This window comes from Halichoeres trimaculatus, unplaced genomic scaffold (assembly GCF_033239565.1).
Source record: "Halichoeres trimaculatus isolate MK-OKI-2021-1 unplaced genomic scaffold, fHalTri1.1 fHalTri1_scaffold_6, whole genome shotgun sequence".
NCBI classification, from domain to species: domain Eukaryota; kingdom Metazoa; phylum Chordata; class Actinopteri; order Labriformes; family Labridae; genus Halichoeres; species Halichoeres trimaculatus.
Window position 1 is genome coordinate 24,439,681 of NW_027437184.1, and position 20,644 is coordinate 24,460,324.

The 20,644-nt window shown below is 41.9% G+C and overlaps 2 protein-coding genes across 4 annotated transcripts in view; one reads left to right on the top strand and one right to left on the bottom strand.

The window, feature by feature from the left end:
* gabrb4 (gamma-aminobutyric acid type A receptor subunit beta4) overlaps positions 1 to 20,644 on the bottom strand; it is a 354,886-nt gene that overhangs the window by 168,657 nt on the left and 165,585 nt on the right. The gene's annotated exons all lie outside the window — the stretch shown is intronic.
* Positions 9,488 to 20,644, top strand: part of gabra3 (gamma-aminobutyric acid type A receptor subunit alpha3) — a 167,335-nt gene continuing 156,178 nt past the window's right edge. For 2 of the 3 annotated variants that reach the window (XM_074672399.1, XM_074672401.1), the window contains exons 1-2: positions 9,488 to 10,054; positions 20,349 to 20,443. The gene's annotated coding sequence lies outside the window, so the exon portion shown is untranslated. The remainder of the gene's footprint in view (positions 10,055 to 20,348; positions 20,444 to 20,644) is intronic. The other variant, XM_074672400.1, reaches the window with a different exon arrangement.

The window sequence follows — 20,644 nt, forward strand, 5'->3', positions numbered from 1 at the left end:
CTCTTACCGTCCATCAAACCCAAATGGGAAGAGAAAAAGAAGGAGACATACAGAGAGGAAACAGATGATGGAGGGAGTTCAGGGAAGGCAGACCCAGGATTTAAAGCCTGTCTGAGCTACAGCTCTCCTCTGCCAGGTCAGGATGCCCACTCCTCATCCCTTCCACCCTTTTTCATGAGTTTCTCCGGTTTCTCTTTGTGTTCAGAGTAATTTCAGTTTTTTCTGTTATACTTCTATCATAATGGACTCTCCCAGCGTACACATTGTTAAGGGGAGTGGGGTCAACAAGGATCTTTTATACAAGGTGCTTTCTATTTATGAGAGCAAACTGCCTCATTTAATAACATATCCATATTTATACACACTCTGCCACATGTAAGAGAAAGTTTTATTTTTCCTCTTTGAATTGCCTCTTTGGCAACCTCATAGTAACAACATACCATGGGAAAGAAATATTCTTTTATGAAACAACTCCTCAAACACACAACTGGGAACTTGAGTCATTCTGATCCTGTGTACACACAAACCTGTGCAATCTCCAGAGATTTATTCCTGTGAACAAATGTAAACTTGTGTTCTGTGCTCAGCAGTCATTACACTTCAGGGACAAGCAGCGCTCACACCCAGTCTCCCCAGGGCCTGCTGCACATATACATACATCTGGGGGACGACTGTGGGGAGATTTCAGCTTAAATATGTTCCTGGCCTTCATCTCAGCCATCTCATCAAGCCCTGATTGAGCACCTCGGTAATGAGAGAATGCAATGAGCTTCGATTAACGAGGTGATGGGACAGAAAACCAGCAGACGCTCAGATGCCAAGAACAAGGATGGAGAAGCGTGGCTGTAGAACGACGTGTTTGGCCGTGAGCTCCTCCTGTCCTCTGAGCGGCAGCGCTCCTTGTGTGGAAAATGCCAGAGAGTCCCATCTGGGATTATTTTGTGCTAAATGGTCTGAATTGAGTTTGCTGCTGAGTCTTTGAGGGGATTTCATTTATGCTGCGTGGGACCGAGAGTTAGTCATGGTCTCATTACACATTTAAATGTATTACTCCAAAATTACCTACGAAATCAATACATAAATCAACACAGACCACGAAAAAACCTTGTTTGATAGCAACTTGATTATCAGCCTCCAACAGGAGATAGCACAAAGTCCCAGTACTTGGCGTGTCATTTGTTTTTTTTACCCATCTTGATGGTCTTTACATAACCCTAAACAATGGGGTCATTTCCTCATCATGTTTGGGAGTAAAGAGTGTGGGAGATATAAAAGTGGTTACACTGACTGGACAGTTTGATGGATGGAGGGAGGGAGCACTTGTTAACAAGCAACAATATTTTCAAAAGCAATTAGCATCAAGCTTCTTCTTTGGACCATGACAAGCAGTGTTTATGAGCTGAATCCCAAAGCACTGGGTGATTAATTACACGCTTGACACTGATTTGTGCTGCTTGATTTTTATGTGGTGATCACACAGCACTGCTTTCATACACGGGGGCTCCTCCAAAAGGAATATTTACAACATGTTAATGCTGGGTTGTGCCAGTAATGATACCTGAAGTTTAAGGCCCTCTCATATTGCCTCTAATGAAAGGTGTGAGAAGGGACGCCATCTATTGCACCATCACAGTACACAGTGCTGTTATAATTGAGTTTCTGGGAGATCTTCTGGTTTTATCATCTGTTTCTCCTTGATCCATGTAGTCGCTTACACAGCAAGCTGAAGTTCCCCAATGATGCCACCATGAAAATATTACATCAAGCACTGGCAGCTTCTATCATATAGCAGCATGGAAGAACCAACTACAGGGTCTTGGTAGATGATACATTTTAATGAAGAGAAAAACTGAATAATGCGGCTGCATCTTAATAAAAAATACAGAGTTTCTCCTTAAGAGATGGTTGATATTTCACGCCTGTTCTGAAGGCCAAGATGATCAAGATGATACCCAGATTTCTTACTGATCTCCTGGCTGTGTCACATGCTGGATTCTGATTGGTCAAAAATCCTGACATGAGCAATGCTAGAGGCAGACTGATCACACGTCATGTCAAATCAATCTTCAGAAAATATTTCTGTATAACACAGACTGTAATTGAGGGACAACCATCAGTTTCAGTTTGCTTCATGGTGGTCAAAAAAAGTAGCTAAAAACGCAGGTTGTGGTTAGCATGCTAACTCAACAGGCTTAACAGTATTGATACTGGATCCTGTCCAGTAATCATAACAAAGGCAGTGGAGCAGATGAGAGCAGCTTTAGGTTCACAGTTAAGTGTTAAGAATTGTGATATTTGCCATGTTATTTCTTCAAGGCGCATCAACTGCAGAACTTGCACGAGAGCTTAACGAGAATAGTTTAATCTTAACTTGACAACTACAGACAGCTATGATTCCATTGCTGACAATTTTTCAAAAACTAAATAGATAAATAATATCTAAAAATTCAATTATGGTACATTTGTTACACAAAATGTTTTTCTCTGATGTTAGTACTGGAGTACCTAGCATGGTGGTGCATGGTGAGTGGGCTGTTCATTTGGGTCTTTCTCATAACTACCCGCTAACCATACATTGTCTCGTACTTAGCATATGTTTGTTTGTGCTTGTTTTTTTGTGGGGGTTTTTTTCAGTCAGAAACTTCACTAAGAGAAAAAAACAAAAAACAAAACAGGATGTTTGCTCAATGTCTGGTGTTGCTCTGTTTAAGTCTTCAGCCTACCAGTGAAGTATAACAAATCCTCTGGAGTCTCTGGTAGCAGACACAAATGATAAAATTCATAATCTGTGATTTGTTTGAAACATTTCAATTTTTGGATCAAGCTTTCTATCACAAAACCTTCTTCTGTCGTGAAGACAATAGACGACCCCTAGTGCTGCTGAAAATAACCAAATTACAGAGTACTGTCTATGAAACACCATGCCCCCCATGAAAACACCTGTCAGATCCTGACAGGTGTGGGGGTGGTATGCATTGTTGGGGGTTACCTCTCACAAGGTTTCTACAATGCCTTGGCCGACTGCCTGAGTATATCACCAATAATAACAAATTCATTGTATGTAACTGTATGTGATCAATAAGATAATCTTTCCTCACTTTTACCCTGAAGCCCGCCATGGAGGCTCTGCTGCAGATGGTCAAACAGGGATTTAGAAAACAACGATTTGAGGTGTGTCGCACATTAAACATGAACTGTCTCATACTGCTGTTTGGAAACTTGAGTGCAGTTGCTGATGTTCCCCCACTCTGGGACATCCTAGTCCTGGGATCATTGCATAACACCACGCCATAAACAAGTGATGCCCAAAAGCTGAACACTATGTATGATAATAGAAAATTATGTAAAATGTTCTTTAATTCTTCGATGTTTGCTTTGTTTATGTTTTACAAAAAGTCCACACAACATTAACAGTTGACATACTATGGTGTTGAAATAGATACAATTACACTTTTATCACATCTCTACCCTGTGTATTTAATTTCCTTGCAAGGAAAAAATGGTGCATCATTTTTAAAATGTTGGTTTGGCTCTTTTAAAAAAAAAAAAGCGCACACTTCACTCAGAAACATCCCCATCCTACCGTTTTAGCCATTACTGCAAAAATGTTAACGGAGGTGCATTCAGCAGCAAAGAGTGTCTTTTCAACAGTTCTCCATGTCAGAATCCACAGCCCACAGGATCAAAACACCCCGGTGCCACTTAGACCAGGGCAAATGTATATCCCTGATATGTGCTCGCTGTTATCATGCAGGTCCACAGAAACATACCACTGCCTCTATATTTGATCACCAGGGGAGCTGGCACAGGCGGAGGAAGAGGCTGCAGTGTTTAATCCACACAAAGAGCAGTGTGGCAGAACCAGTGAATGACAGAGCAGCTGATGGCTTAAATGAAAAGCTGACAGCTTCAATGAACTGCCTGGCATTTAATGCTGAAAGTAATTAGCGCTAATTAGCATCAGCTGATGGCTAGCTGATGTGGCGTGGTGTTTCCTGCCTGAACTTGTCCGTTAAAAAAGTTCTCTCACATTTCAGACATCATGGACATGGCCCTGTGTCATGCATAGTGATGGGACTGATTGTTAATTTACATAGATACTCGAAGCTGCCACAGGGCGGTTACACAGTTGAAGGGAGATTTATTGATTTATCTCCAAACAATGACGACACAAGGCCCATCTGCAGGGAACTAACAAGCTGCTTTGTCTTCATGAAAGAAAAAAATCAAGTCTTGCCATCATCTTGCTTTTATTTATCAGCCCTGACAACCTCTGCACCTGTGGCTCAGGTCTGGGCACACACACACAACAAGGGGAGCTCAGGGCCTCTTGGTTGGGTTTTCATTATTTACTAATGAATGTAAGAAAAACAGCAGCCTCATTTTCAGAAAAAATAAATGTGTGAAAGGTCACACTCATTAGGAGGAAAGAAAAGAAGAAATAAGGAGACAACAGGAGCAAAAGATTGGGTGAAACAGTGGGATTACTCACCCAGCTGACATTCACATGCTCATGTTCACACCTTGGAGAGGCCGTGAGTAACCTTTTGACCAGCTCACCTCTTTATGCTGGAGAGCCCCTGACAGACAGTCCCTGACCTGCAGACAGAGAAGCTAATGAGAGATAAGATATTCTCAAAATGGATCATGTTGGGCAATGACAACACTTGAGCTGTAAGAGTGATTCTTAATTGTGCGACTGCAGGATCACCGTGTTTGAACCAGTGCTGAAACAACACATTCTGAAATGTAGACAGATCTGATTATGGAGTTTAGAGTGTTGGGAATGAAGCTGCTGATTAGTTCTCTGAAGTAAAATGAATCACCAAATGTTTGACTAGTGTTTGAGTTGTTTGAGGGATTTCTTTTTTTTAAATCTCAAATATTTGCATATTCAAGCTTCCTCATTTTGAAAAAATAAATTAAAAAATTAAAAATAACTGTCATTTTGCAAATTAAAGCTCCTGTTAGAATTTTTCAGGTTGAACCGATTTTTTTTTCTTTACACAAATAGGTACCTCTTTACTCTTTAGGAGAAGAATTATCCTCTACATGTGTGAAGAGGGATTATCAGCCTACGTCATAAAGATGAGCACGCATCTTGACCGCAGAAGCAGAGTTTAGCTCCAATCATTCAGACGAGTTAGCATTTTTTAAACACTAAATTCGACCTGTTAGCAGCATATAAATGTACGGTTGTTCTGTGGTCAGTTTTTAGAAACGATACTACTCAACAGAGGCAACGTCTATCAAGTTTTAACCGTCGCAGAGCAACCAGTGTTTTGGAGTTAATAGCGACCATGCTAACTGGTGACTCTCAGGAGACAGTATCAGTGATTAACAGCCACGTGTCGCCAGTTAACAGGGTCACACTTTACACTGAGACACCAGCTCATCTGCGGTTAAATAATTATATCTGGATGTAGTTTTCTGGTTCTCTTATCATGAACCGGGTCTCAGACTCAGCAGTCCGTGTGCTTTTTTTGGTCTGGGAGGGTTTGTCATTTATTGACACGCTTACACTCTGGTCTGTCACAGTCTGGTAAGTGTCCACGAATAATGCAGTCATGAGCATCGAGTGACAGTTGTGTGTTTAAATTGCTCTCTGGGTACACGTCGGATTTCTCTGCTAAAAGCGTCTCTCCACTTGCTGATCTCTTCTGTCCACTCACTGCTATGTTACAAACCTGGTAGCCGTTTATCATCTGTATAGGTGATGATATTTAGTTTAAAAATGTGTTTTTTGGTGGTTAGCTCCTCTACGTGGGTTGACAAACCATTATACTCCACAGTGCTACTGCACCCAAGTTGCGCGCGCATCCAGCGTTGTTGACAAATAATCCCTCTATAAGGAAGAAGATTAGGACCATGTGATTCTCAGTCTTTTTGTTGCCTATGAAGAAGCTTCAGTATTTGTTCAGTCTGTTTTACATCCATCAAATTTTTTTTCAAAAGCTTCAACAATCTTGAACTTTAGCAGCTAGCAGTGAAAAATGTTGCAATTGAAAGGCGCTGCTTGGGATCTGAGAGATGTTTATGATTGTTACACCATGGTGAAAAAATATGTACATTTTACTATGAAAAAAAGTATTTATAAACAGAATAATTTATGGTAAGTCTAAATTCAGGGGGCCACATAGTAAAATGTGCTAGTCCTCAAGCAACCTCCCATTCCCAATCTGTAGCCCTTTTCTCTAGTGTTACACCCCACTCTCTCCACTCCTGTCCTGTCTGGATAGAGGTATTAGAAAAACAAAAACAAAAAGAATTCCTTAACATCCCAATATATTCAAAAAGCTTTTATAGGCAAACATTGTTTTAGAATTATGAGTTGTAAGCCAACAAGGCTCTGTTGTAAAGCCTGTTCATATTTTTATGAGTAAAGTCCTTTTTTAAAAACTAACTGCCTCACTTTCCTCTGCATACACTTTTTTTTTTCTAAAGCCAACACATCTCTGTCCACAAGCTGGGACTAATTAACAAAAGCAGCCCAGACATACACATATCTCAGTGTCAGTTTTTACAGAGTCTATAATTATTAGCTGGAGGACATCATTATGCCAGCTCAAGGAATTATTGAGGGGAAGCTAACTGTAAGACACTCGGTAACTGGAGACAGCAAGGAAATGGAAGATTGTGCTTGATTCATGAAGTCACACATCTACAGCACAGGAACTGTAAAATGAGTGTGAAATGTTGTGTTTTAAGCTGTTCATGCAACTACTACAAATGTGTTGGGAGGTTGGGTATAAAAACAAATAAGGGCAGCATTAGATAAGCCAGAGGGCAGCAAACAAAGCAGGTGGCATCGATGACACAGGCAGGAAGCCATTAGCTCCAGGGTCTATTATAATGATTTTCACCCCACAATAAAAAAAACCCTGAAAACCTAAAGCCAGACACCCGAACCCGTCTCTGTTTGTGTCTCTCAGGCTCACAGGCCAGCACCTCTTCCTCTCCTCGCCCACAGGAGCTCACAGCAAATCAAGTTTATTACAGCCTCTAATTGCAATTACAGTCTCCAAAGGCCTCACAATGAAACAATAAATGAAAATGATAAATGAAAATTGTAACGCGACCTTGAACCCACTGCATGAGCAAGGGGGAACCCCTCTGAGGAAATGAAATTAGGGGCAGGACGCAAGACGGCTTGGAGTGGACCACACAGAAGGAATCTCACTTTGGCCTTTCACTCATCATAAACACAAAGATGGAGTTAAAAGCTGGGGTGATAGGTAGATTAAAAAGTGGGTGGTGGTGTGTTGTGTGATGTTCCACTGCAAAGTGGAAAAAGTAATCTAAATAAAGCAACAATTATCTAAGTTAACATTGTTGTGGTTAGTATAGCCATCATAGATCAGGCAGAGGTATCAACAACGAAAGCAATAACATCACAGAAACATTTACAACACTGTTGCTATCTGTGCAACACTTTCAACCAGCATATTTCTGAGCAGCACAGACGATGGACTACATTTAATGACGTGTGGGATTGTGATCTTTCTGCTTTGGAAGACACTGATGGAGGATCATCAGACACGGCACATTTCACTGAACCACCAGCATATGCAGCGGTGCATGATGTTGCACCTCTGTTGCTCTCCAATGTAAAGAGGTGGGTGGACGGTAAGCGAGAGTTGAAACATGTACTTAAAGAATAAAAGATTACTGAATGCACAGATGAACCCAGGATTCTCTGAATCCAACAGGAATCCTTGTTCCTGCTCTCACCATACTGGCAGCTTTATGTTTTTAAAAGTGAGGTCTCTCATGTAGGTTAACTGATGTCTCGCTGATCTTAAAGTAACAAAAAGTTCTCAAATTTAATATGTTTCCCATAGCTCAGCTTAAAAAAAGGATAAGACCTGTCTGTTGTCTACCTTGCTAAACTCATTTCAGACAAATAGCAGCAGTTTTGCCAAAGCCCCCTGTGGATTGAGGAATAATCTGAGCCGATATTATACTTTTATTCTCAGAGGGTTTTGTCTGCAAAAGTTGCTCATTTATTCCTCATGAATCTTGAATGTTTATTTGGTTTATTCCTGACTGCAGGAGCATGCAGAGCAACAGGATACTGCAGGCCCTGAAAACAGTCAACACAGCACAAATACTGCATATAAATTATTTATCTTTTATGTTTTAATCTGTTTTTATCAAAGATGAGGGGTTTTAACAGCCAAAGTGCATATCTCTAACCAAAATCAGCATGTATAAGCTCTTTTGTTAGATCAGATTTAGATTACGTTTAAGACTGTGTTTATACATGTGTGTGGTAGGTGAAAAAACATTTTATGATCAACATGAATTTTCAGTGTCAGTATTTGCATCAATTACATCAACAACTAAATGCTTTCATGTTTCTTCATATATTTAGGAAGAAAGTTGCACCTGTGAAGATGAAACATTTAACCATATATGGTCAATTTAAGGGCAGTGTGAATAACATTGTAAGGTTATCCAATAAAAGATGAAGGTTTGACAACAGAATTAAAAATCTACATTCACTGAGATTAAGATGCTTTTCTCAGAGCTGCTGAACCCCCCAACCTGAGAAGAATTTGAAAAGAGACATTTTGATAACTACAGCAATACATTTCCTCAAAAAAGTAATCATTGTGATTTCAGCCTTAGGCTCTTTAATAAACCAATACAGATACTGTTATATTGCAAATTGCCAGCAGCATTTGTGCATATGATGCAGTAGAGTTTACATCAAATGTGACCTGCTGGCAGGTGCTCCACATGAGTTTTTCCATCTGTTTTATATTATATTTCAGTAAAGTGTCATATATGAGCATTTTGATCATCAGAGTAATGCTATTTTTTAAAAGATGAGAGTTTCACTTGAGACATAATCCATGTTTAATCGGATTAGCGTGCTTGTCAAAGATACTTGACCAAAAGTTATGCAACATGTGAGTCGTCTCTTACATGGAAGTACACACAGTTCAGAAAATACAGCACAGCACAGCTGACAGAAGTCATTGTGGCTCCAACACAAAGCTTTGCAATAAATCCAAAAAGTGTTCATGATGTATGATAAGCACAGCGATTATCAAATCAAATGCAGCTGCAATACTTCATTTTGCCAGCTGTTCCATATTTGATCTTGTTCATTAAATGGAGAACAAAATCAGGTCAGACTCCTGGCTGCTCACACAAACACTCCCACAAACACACCTGGGAGTTGGCACACTGGAAGTGCTGTCTTGTACTATTTGCTGCTGCTTGAGCAAGGGTTAGAGGTGACATTGCACGCCTTGCACAAGGGCACCTTGCAGCACGTTTTTGAAGATAGAGGTGAAAGGTCTCACCACCCCCTTCTCCAGCACTGATTTTTCACTGCTCTTTTCATAGATTAGACCCCCCCACCCCACCACCCCAAGGTCACTGAGTGAAAACTACGTGCACCCATTTCCTTCTACTGCAATGACTCATATGAGCTTGCTATATCACTGTCAGCAGCCGCTCACAGGCTTGGCATCTCTGTCGGTCCTGGTAGGACCTTGGGCACCTGCGTCAGCGCTCAAACCGCGGCTCGATCGCGCGGGCCCACTAACTGCTGTGTGTCCGCCCGGGAGGTTGTTGTGCAATAACGCACGAGGAGGAGAAGAGAGGAGGGAGAAGGGAAAAAAAAAAGAAAACACAGGACTCCCTTCCAGCTGTCGGGAGCATCACTGACAAGCTGCTTGGTTAACAGTACAAACGTCCAGTGCGTCCATGTGCGCATTGATCCGCTTGACAGATCACCGCCTGTAAAGCAGCCCTCGGGTTCAGGGTTTGCCCCTCCTGGTCGGCACCAATCTGAGGTGGGCAAGAGGAGGGGGCGGGAAGGTTAGTTTCAAGAGGGCAGAGCTGTGCGCGAGGACGCTGATTATTTCCCCCTATTATTTCACCGCTGGAGAGAAGAGGAAGAAAAAACCCAGACCCAGTGGACAGTTACAGCTGAGGGAGAAACCACACGGACCAGACGTCTGAACCTCATTAACTCCCAGGAAAGCCAGCCGGGGAAGAGAAGAAAGAGCAAGAAACGCGTCCCTCAGTGCTGCTGCTGGTGAGACTGTTATTTTTTAAGCCTGTCATTACCTATGTATTGTGCTTTACATATGACGTGAATTGTGGGGTTACGCACATGTCACTGCTAGAGTTATAACTGGAGACAGTTGGAAATGTGATATATAGCAATGTTTCATTCACATGCAACAACTACCGCAGTATAATTGACGGTTTAACAGGTCTCCCTCGCAAGTGGGAACGGTGCTGTTGTGAGGATGCGGCGCTGCCTGCCTCAGCTGCCCGCTGATCAGTGAGCTCGCGTCGGCATGTTCAAAGTGCTGTTTTGGCGGTCAAAGCAACAAATGTGCTTTGTATTTGTTTTATTTCTTTTATCTGACGGAATTCAGCCCGAAAATGGCGGTGTTAAACGCTTTTCCTCAGCTTGACTTCTCAGGACAGTCAAATGCAATGCGACACAACGGCGCGAGCATAATTGTCACTTTCCCTTAATGGGCAATTAAAAGGAAAGCGCGCGTGACTCTGTAGGTCATAAATCCGCACCTGGACTGTAACTCCGGACTCGTGCTCTGACCCAGGGTGCCAGTGGAAATCCTGTCAGGACCAAGCTACCGCAACCTGTGACAAGACTGTTGAGTACGGGCTAACTTAACCTTGAATTAAACCCCCGGTATAAAGCGCAGGCTGTGGCAGCTAACTGCCCCTCAATGTCAACAACAGTGTCTGTAAAATAAATGCTATCGGCGACGTGTTTGCGTTTCTTGTCTCCTAATCGATACATTTCACTGACGCAAGAAACAGACTAACTAATGCGGGCAGACACACACAGTTCAAACAGTCATGTGTTTCTTTTTCTCCCATTTTTATTGCCTTTTTCATATTCAAACTTATCCAAACTGGGCTTTGCTGTAGCATTTAATAAGGAGACAGGAGCCTGCCTCATTAAAAACACAATCTCCTCTCTCCCTCTCTCCTTGTCCCCTCACCCCTCCTGTGTCTGAGCACGCATGGCATGTTGTGTGTCAATAGTCACATATGCTGCTGAGCAGCGCTTAACTGCAGTGATGTCTCCGCAACACTAGACTCCAGAGCCTGAATAATTTAAGTCCTCTAGAAAAACATCTCACCCCTTCCAAATGTACATGCAGCCCCCCTTTAAAGGAACGTGTTAAAATGGGTCAACAAAGCATAGGACACAGACAGGACACCCACTCATGGGTCTGGCATTGTTGTTTTCATATTTGTCTGCTACCCATGATGAGGGAGGGTGCTGGAAATCCAGTAGCTCCTACAACTCAAGGTCCCCAGCTGAGCACCATATGCAAGTGAGCACAATGTGGTGTTTGGGAATTTAGCAGGAAAGATAAATCATTTGCAAAGGGCTCCTGCTCATAGTCATGTTGAATCCAGCGTCTTGATTTCTGGTCTGTCATTGTTCTGTCAATGTTAGTGCTGAGCCACGTGATTTCAAAATATGTATCTATGGCTGAGTTTGCTAACTATGTTACTGTCTCACAGGTATTTGTTGTTGATTTTTCATGCTTTATTAAAGTCCATCGACAGACAACACTGCAAAGAAGCTGGTTTTGAGATGGTTATGAGTTTGTGGGTTTGATTTATATGACAAACATGTCCACATGCAAATAAGCACAACATAAATAAATGATAAATGTAGCACAAGAAGAAATATTGCATTTCACAGCTTTAGGCTAGAGAGGTAAATAGTCATGTGCAGAGGTGATAAAAGAGGCTTATCAGGCAGACACTCTACACACAGTGCTATGATTAGCCTCATCTTTTCATGTTTTCACCCAGCTCATGTCAGAGGTCGAGCTCTGCTCCTAATTACTGGACATCCTCCAGATCAAGGTTATGAGATGTCTTTCAGTCTGAGGATAATTTCCCCACTCCCTCCTTGCTCAGTCTGTCCTCCTCCTGCCTGCCACATTTTAAGCCCTTTTTCCTCTCCTGCACATCACATATTTATGTTTTCACCACACCTCTCATTTGATGTACTGCACAGTCATCTGTAGCTCCTCACAGCCTCTCCCCCCACCCACCATCTCTCAGCCTGCACGCTACAGGGCTCATAATGCGATGACTCCCTGGACTCATGAGTGTGACCACAAGTAAATGACTTCTTCTCAGCCAGTTTCTTCATCTGCTGAGACACACAGCGCTGCTTTTTTCACAGTGAATGGCTGCATGGTGGAGAGGAAGCAAACTCAGATTTATTGTCCAGCAGGGAACGTGTCAGGCGGAGCAGATTTTGTTGACAGAGAAGGTGTTATCTTTTTTTTTTTCCTAGAGCTACAGATGGATATGTTGTGCTTGTGTGACTTCGTCAACCTGCTCCATCTGAAGAGGCGCGATTAGGGGATCTGTTTGTAATTGCTATTCTTCAGATTCTGCAAACAGATGCAGTCAAATAAAACGTGTAGCAGAGATGGAGGCAGATAGTTGCAGGGATTAGCATTTCCATATTGTTCCTGGAGGCACAGTAAGGCATGATGCAGTAAAATGCAAAGTACCTCAAGTGATTACAAAATAAATGAGGGTAATGTCTCCTAAAGTGGTGTGGGAGAGCACTGGTTTGGGTTTTTTAGCATTATGCAAATATTCTGCACATAAATTAGTGTTAATGTTCAGAACACGTTTTGGAAATAGCTCACTATGGTACATAACAGGGTTACTCTCCAGTCAGCAACAGCAAGTAAACAAGGAAAAGGAATTAGCACAGGCTCAGGAGTGTATTGCAGTAACATTTAAATTGATAACCCTGCACATTTTATCCAAAACATCACCAGGCAGGCCGTGGAGCAGCCGGTGACAAACCAGAATAAGCTACACCTGCTGGTTAGACTGAAGACTTTGACTTGTACATTTGTTACTACACACCCACTCACAACAGCAAAGTATTAGTCAAGCTGCTGGTTGAGAAAGTAGATTTAAACTGGGAAAGAGGAAGAAATGTGTGAATGAAGGTGAACAAAGCAACACTAAAGTGAACTCTCAAAGATAAATGCTAGATGTCTCAAGAAATCACTCATGAAGATGTCAGCAATAGCTCAGCTAGCAGCCTCCCAATCAGACGGGCTGTTTCTTCTAGAGGGTAAACAAGAAAGTTACAGATTTTTAATATGATCCAGGTTTGTTTTTTGCTTCCAGAAACAAGTTGAGCCAATGTTGGCAGCAGCAGCTTAGCTTACAGCCATGTCTGACTCCCTGTATGGAGCTAGTTAAAGCTGTAGGTCACCCATCACCACCACTAGCTATAGCTACCACCATAATTCTACAATGCTTGGCCTGGTTGTATCCCAAAAAACAACCGATAGCATGCACAAGATGTTTTGTCATTATTTTGTTCTAGAAAAGGAGTTAATGTTGTATGCAGGTTGTGTGTGGTTAAACTGGAAGACAACCGCCTGTGACCAACATAGACAAGCAGTTATTCTCCCGCACACAAGACTAAAGGCTAGAGGTGCTAGCCAACCATTTGTTTATGTTTACCTGAAGATTCTTTGGTCCTGTGTTGAGCTGTGCCAAATAATTTCTACTGAATTCTGTTATGTTTGCTGAGTTCTTTGTTACTTTTGACCAATCAGATTGTTGGAATTCAGATTTCTTACTAACAGGATGTTGGTCAGCACAGACCACCCCTAGGCACTTCTCTTTAAAACCTGTTATGGAGGAAGCTTGAAAGGGAATTTTTATGTTTTTCCATAGTATAAACATATGTATAAATCAACACTGGTGGATGTTCATGCTAAACGCGTGAACATTTTCAAAACCCTACATATTCAAGTGTTATTGAAACCCCAGAATCTGTCAGTAATCTGCAAAAATGGTCTGCTCTAATAGTAGTAGCACAAGATCGTCTTGAGATCTTGATGAGACTTGCTAAAATGACAAGATCATCTCATTAGGATCTTGCTCATTATGGATCTGGTTCATGACACATTGATGAGGCGGGCCTCAAACATCAAGGTCTACCCAGTGCTTTCCCCTCCTACAGGCCTCCAGAGGGCTAACCAATCATCAGGGTGGGGGTCTCTGGAGTGGGCAGCCTTAAAGAGACAGCAGCTAAAACAAAGCATTTCAGACGGTGGCTGGAATAAGAGCTTTCTAGAACACCAGAGAGAGAAAAACAGGGATTCTGTTAAGCTGTAAATCCTTAAAGCTACTACAGGAGTACCAGAGGGGATGGTATAAAGCGTAAAGCGCACAATATGCCCTCTTTAAGGAATTCTTGTCTAAACAAGCTAATGATGAAAAACAATGAGGGTTAATATTAGCCACAGCTCAGCGCACAGCTCCCCTAACAGCCCCAGAACACACACACACACACACACACACTCTCTCACACAAACATTTACACTTAGCTCTAATAATAAGTAATATCCTATAGAAGCTCTTGAGATGTAAACTCAGTATGTATGTCTGTATGTAAACTGGGGCTCAGGCATAGAGCTACAGTGTGATGACGATGATGATAACAGCTGACAGGGAGTGATAACCACAGCCCCCTAAGTCTATTGAAGCCTCTGCCGTGATCATGTCAGTCATGACCAAGAGGCTTTAGGGGAAATTTACAGCTTGGCTCCACAGGGCCAAATCTGACGAGAAGTGGAACAAAGCAGGACAATAAGGAGGCCGTGCTGGGTTAATACAGAGAGTGAGAAATGGAGACACACTGGCTTCACTCATCCAGCACCACCAAACATAATTTGTAAGACCGGGTGAGGAAATTGAATATTTTAAGGTTGTGGAGTGCTTCTGCATTACTCTGAATTTCTCAACATATCTACTGCTTCTGGGAATTTCACTAACCTCATTCATCCTCCAGCTCCCATCATTTCCCCATTTATGTGCAGGAGAATTAATCACTGCTGCAGCGTTCACATAGGAATAATGTTACCTCCAGACGCCCACTGATAAATGATCATTTGTGTGATTGTCGCCGATCTTAATCTGGCACAAATTTTTCCACCGTATCCGTAATTTGTAAGGTAGATTATCCACTTACAGATTACTTGTACTGCTGTATTTTGGCAGAGAGAGAAAGGGAGAGGGATCTCATGTGAATGTACGACGCAGTAATTTAGGGTCTTTCAGTGCTTGCCAAGACTGCATTCACGTTTTCAACAGGTACATTATTTACAGTGTAAATCATCACCTATTGTCTGATGAAAGAATGCTGGAGCTTGTGCCAGTGTGGCACAGTTATCAAACTGATCCAAAGGCATTGAGATTAGATCAGCTGTTTGATTCGAATGTACAATATCCATTAAGTGGTTTACAGTTTTCAGATGGAGAAAAATCCAAAGCACAAAGGTATAGTTTTCATTTCAAGATCATTTAGCACATTTAGTTTCCTCTTAATTAAGCAGGAACATTCATACTCCTGTGCTCAGGATGTCACAGCAGATGTTCATCTTCTGTGTCTCATGTTTGTTCTGTCGAAGCATAAAAATCAAACTCAATCAAGCTGTTAATTTGTGATTTTCAAATAGAAGCCAAAATTGAATTGCTTTCGTAGGTTTTGTCAGAGTCAAACAATCTTTATTTAATTTTCAGATTTTTCTTTATCCTTATATAACCTGAGGTTTTACAAAAACAAAGCTGTCTCACGCTCACTATTTTTACCTGCTGCCTTTAATGTGTCTTCAGGGTTTACTCTGACCTTAAAGGTTGACAATCAAAATCTCCCAAATGTCAGACTCCTCCTGAAGCCCAACGCTTTCATATCAGGACTGACTACAGCATATTGGAGAGGAACAGCAGAATCTCCTGAAAAACACTGATGTTTTGCTCCGGGTTGCATTGATGTCATCACCTGAAGCAAAGACAGTCAATAAAGCCTGAAATAAAACAGTTTTCAATCGAAGCTGGCAGAGGATTAAGAGGTATTTCAGGCTTTTCATGGGGCAGATAATGAGCGGTCAGATTTTGTTCCTGATCCAGGCTGGTTGAGAAACAGAGCTTCAAGGTTATCAGCAAAGACAGCAGGTGTATAGTTTGTGAATCAAGGTGCATGACACAGATTGCTGTCACATAGTTGTGTGTATAGTGGGAGCGGTGGCACTTCTGCTGTGTTAAAAGCTGGGAGCACTCTGGAACAGACAGTTAACGCCTCATATCGTTACACAACTTCCTGCATGAGATTGAAAATAGTTCTTATTCTTTTCCTCCAGTGTCTCGTTTCCTGTCCCATCCTTGAGGAATTTAATTAACACTATGATATACAGTCACCGGGCACTTTATTAGGCACACCTTGCTAGTACTGGGTTGGACCCCCTTTTGCCTTCAGAACTGCCTTAATCCTTGGTGGCATAGATTCAACAAGGTACTGGAAACATTCCTCAGAGAGTTTGGTCCATATTGACATGATAGCATCACACAGTTGCTGCAGATTTGTCGACTGAACATCCATGATGAGAATCTCCTGTTCCACCACATCCCAAAGATGCTCTATTGGATTGAGATCTGGGGACTGTGGAGGTCATTTGAGTACAGGGAACTCATTGTCATGTTGAAGAAACCAGTCTGAGATGATTCCAGCTTTGTGACATGGAGCGTTATCCTGCTGGAAGTAGCCATCAGAAGATGGGTACACTGTGCTCATAAAGGGATGGACATGGTCAGCAACAATACTCAGGTAGGCTGTGGACTTTAAACCATGCTCAGTTGGTACTAAGGGGCCCAAAGTGAGCCAAGAAAATATCCCCCACACCATTACACCAGCAGCAGCCTGAACCATTGATACAAGGCAGGATGGATTCATGCTTTCATGTTGTTGAAGCCAAATTCTGACCCTACCATCTGAATGTGGAGCAGAAATCCAGACTCATCAGACCAGGCAACGTTTTTCCAATCTCCTATTGTCCAGTTTTGGTGTTGCTGTGTGAATTGTAGCCTCAGTTTCCTGTTCTTAGCTGACAGGAGGGTCACCCGGTGTGGTCTTCTGCTGCTGTAGCCCATCTGCCTCAAGGTTGGACGTGTTGTGCGTTCAGAGATGCTCTTCTGCAGACCTCAGTTGTAACCAGTGGTTATTTGAGTTACTGTTGTCTTTCTATCAGCTCCAACCAGTCTGTCCATTCTCCTCTGACCTCTGGCATCAACAAGGTATTTTGGCCCACAGAACTGCTGCTCACTGGATATTTTCTCTTTTTGGGACCATTCTCTGTAAACCCTAGAGATGGTTGTGGGTTAAAATCCCAGTAGATCAGCAGTTTCTGAAATACTCAGACCAGCCCGTCTGGCACCAACAACCATGCCACGTTCAAAGTCACTTAAATCACCTTTCTTCTCCATTCTGATGCTCGGTTTGAACTGCAGCAGATCATCTTGACCATGTCTACATGCTGAAATGCATTGAGCTGCTGCCATGTGATTGGCTGATTAGAAATTTGCGTTAACAAGCAGTTGGACAGGTGTGTCTAATAAAGTGGCTGGTGAGTGTACAACTGGTCATGCATCATATGGGCCACTTCAGATGATTCTAGATAGAAATGTGCTGCAGCATAATGTCACTTATTCAATGAGAGGCGACACACACACACACACACAGCTGTTTCCTCGGTAACCTGATGATATGGAGAGGAGGAGTACTGTGAACCAGTGGTCCTGAGGCTCCCGAGGGTCCTCAGTGATGTCAATAGGAGAGGGAAGAATTAATTCTTTGAAGATTTTCTAATCAACCTGAGGAAATGGCATGAGTCTTAAGTGTCCTCCAGGGTGTATCCTCAGCCCTGAACACAACACATAGCCGAGTTTTAAGATATCACCTAAACAGTGAAAGGCAGGAAGACCTTTCAGGATTTCATTAATGGAAACGGTGAATATGGGGTGTGAATTTCTGTTTTGACGTGGCACTATGAATCTCAATCAAGATTCAATTTAAAGGATGACACTCCTGCATGGTCAATTAAGATACTCAAGTGAGAACATAATATCTGCTGTTGATAGTTCCTCTTCTGTTATCTGATGTGGTAAGCTTCATGCATCTGTCGAGATTTGTGTGAGTCATTTTTTTAATTTATGATGTTTACTGTAAAGGATGGCAATGGCTTTTAAACAACCATAAAGCTTCTATCTCTAAACTTATTTTGTAAAATAAACGCTAACTGGATATAAAATGGATAACCCGTCCCCCTGGCATTGTACAATGAAGCCAAAATATCCCCTGCTTACTTTTTTAACAAGAGTCTGCACAGTAGGGATCTGGCTTGTCATTGAGGTTTTCCCCTTTTCTCCAGGCCATAATAAAAAATTGCAAATTTCACCAACAGAAAAAAAAACCCACCAAAGAAATCTGCACACTTTACATAGAAAAGCCTCTTCACAGATGTGGGTTAAAAAGGGTCATAATAAACACTGTAAAAGAGGATAGACAGACAGCGTTTGCTAACAACATTCTTCCAGATCTGTCTCTTTTCGATGGCCTGTTTGACTATTTCAGAAAAAAAAACTGCAAAAATTGGCACAGTCCACAGTAGAACAACTTTCTGTGCCAGTTTAAAGCTGATGCTCGTGGTTATACCGAGTAAATGACCCCTGTGTCAGTGTTTAAGTTTCCTGACACTCTAACCTTGTGCTCAAAGCGCTGCAGGAGCTGAATTTGTCAAAAGAGCTGACAATCATGGTGCCACAAGGCTCTAGCTTTCAAGCACAGAAATGATTACAATCAAAGATCAAAAGTTGGGATGGAGATGGGACATAGATCAGTGTGATACTGGAAGCCTAAAATGATACAGTTGACCCATGTTGAATCTGGCCAACATGCCACATTTAGTCAGCGCTGCATACAACACGGCCAATCCTTTCCAATTCAAGTCAATGTTCCAGTTCACTCAGGGAGTGCTGCAGTGCGCCTAAGCTGCATGTTAAGCAAGTTGGAGAAGTCCCTTCCCAGCATGCTTCATCGAAACTAAGTATATCAACCTGGACAGGAAGTCAGGCACACTAATGGTGCAGGTCATGCTGTCAATTTTAAACTCCACATACAAATAGGGATGGGTACCTTTCACATTTGAAACAATACGGTACCAGTGCCTGGTACCTGACAATTAGTATTGGTACTCAACAGTACCAATTTCCTGTGCCCTTTCTGTGTTCATGTGTTAATCAATATTATTTTTTTGTAATAATAAAATCAATAAAATCATGTTCAATTTAACATATTTATTTCTCAATACATAAACTTGCAATGCTGTGTTCATGTCCAGCATGGAAAACCACCTACTCTTCCACTCCCTTACAGTCACAAGGATGCATTTAGATACCCAAACATAGTACCGTTTGATTTTACGTAAATTGGTACTCCAGATGGATTTCAGTCGGTACCTATAAAAGTACCTAACTCAGTGCCCATCTCCACATACAAACTCCCAGATTGTTTTAAATGGGAAATACTCATTGATCATGGACGTAAAGTCAATGGCTACAAAACAGACATGTCCTTGATCCATGAAAACTGCAGCAGGACTCTAAGCTGACAACTTTTTTAGAAGGTAACAGCAAAAGAAAAGTATCTATGAATTAAACACATTTAAACCTACTAAAAGCTACACTTTTTAGTTTAGCAGGATACTCATAAATGGAAGGACTGCAGAAGTCAAGGGATTAAATCCCTATGAGCAGTAATTCACTCACAAAAAGACGATGTCACCTGTTTGTTTGTCCTCTGTATACTGAGCCTAAACACAGACTGAGTCAGACTTAAAGGTAGGGTCTGCAGGAATTTTCATTAGTTGTCAGTAAACACAACATTCAAACAGGGCTCCTCCTCCTTGGATCAGTGCCAGCTGCAGCGCACACCCACTGCCTCCAACTATTACTTTGTGAACACATTCACTAGCCTAGCAACCACCTGTAGCTTTGCTTTTCTATGTGGGAGAAACTCGAGACCCTTGATTGCACCTGACTTGATATGTTAGCACAAGCTAATCATGGGTATTTGACACATACCTGGTTAGCAGAAAGCTAACTCACGTCACTCTTTGTCCCGAGCTGCTCTCAAAGTGCCCGAAAGTGAGTGAAAGTTAAGCAAAGCTTCACTCTCGTTTGGGAAAAAGTTGTGTTTTTCTTTCTCCACTAGCATACCCACTCAGGATAATTTCTTCCACTCTCTATTTTCAACACACAAAGTTGCTTGGCCACTGTGATGGCTGAGGTAACCACGCTTTCTCTCTGCCCAGAAACGTCCAAAACATCAACATACAGGCAGATGAGGAGGTTGAGGCAGACACAGACACCAGCACACATGTATAGAGGCCTGTAGGAGATGCCTGTGCAGGATTATTCTTGTTTAAGTTGTCATTTTATTTTTTTAGGAAACTCCTGCAGGCTCTACCTTTAGGGGAGCTGTCACCAAGTCCATCTTTTCCTGCTGGCTTTGGCTATAGGAGGACAGAAGAGCAGCATTACAGTAAGCACAAACTGTTTGCGTATAAAATTATATGTTTTCTGCTACAGTAATGGCAACAAATACTTAAAGAGTAAGATTTGCTGCAAGTACAATCATTTAAAGATGCAACTTTGGCCTTAAATTAATGATCTTAGAAGCTAAATGATTTATGGTTATAGTGAAAATATTCAGCAGGTTTGTTGAAAGAGGAAATAGTTCTTG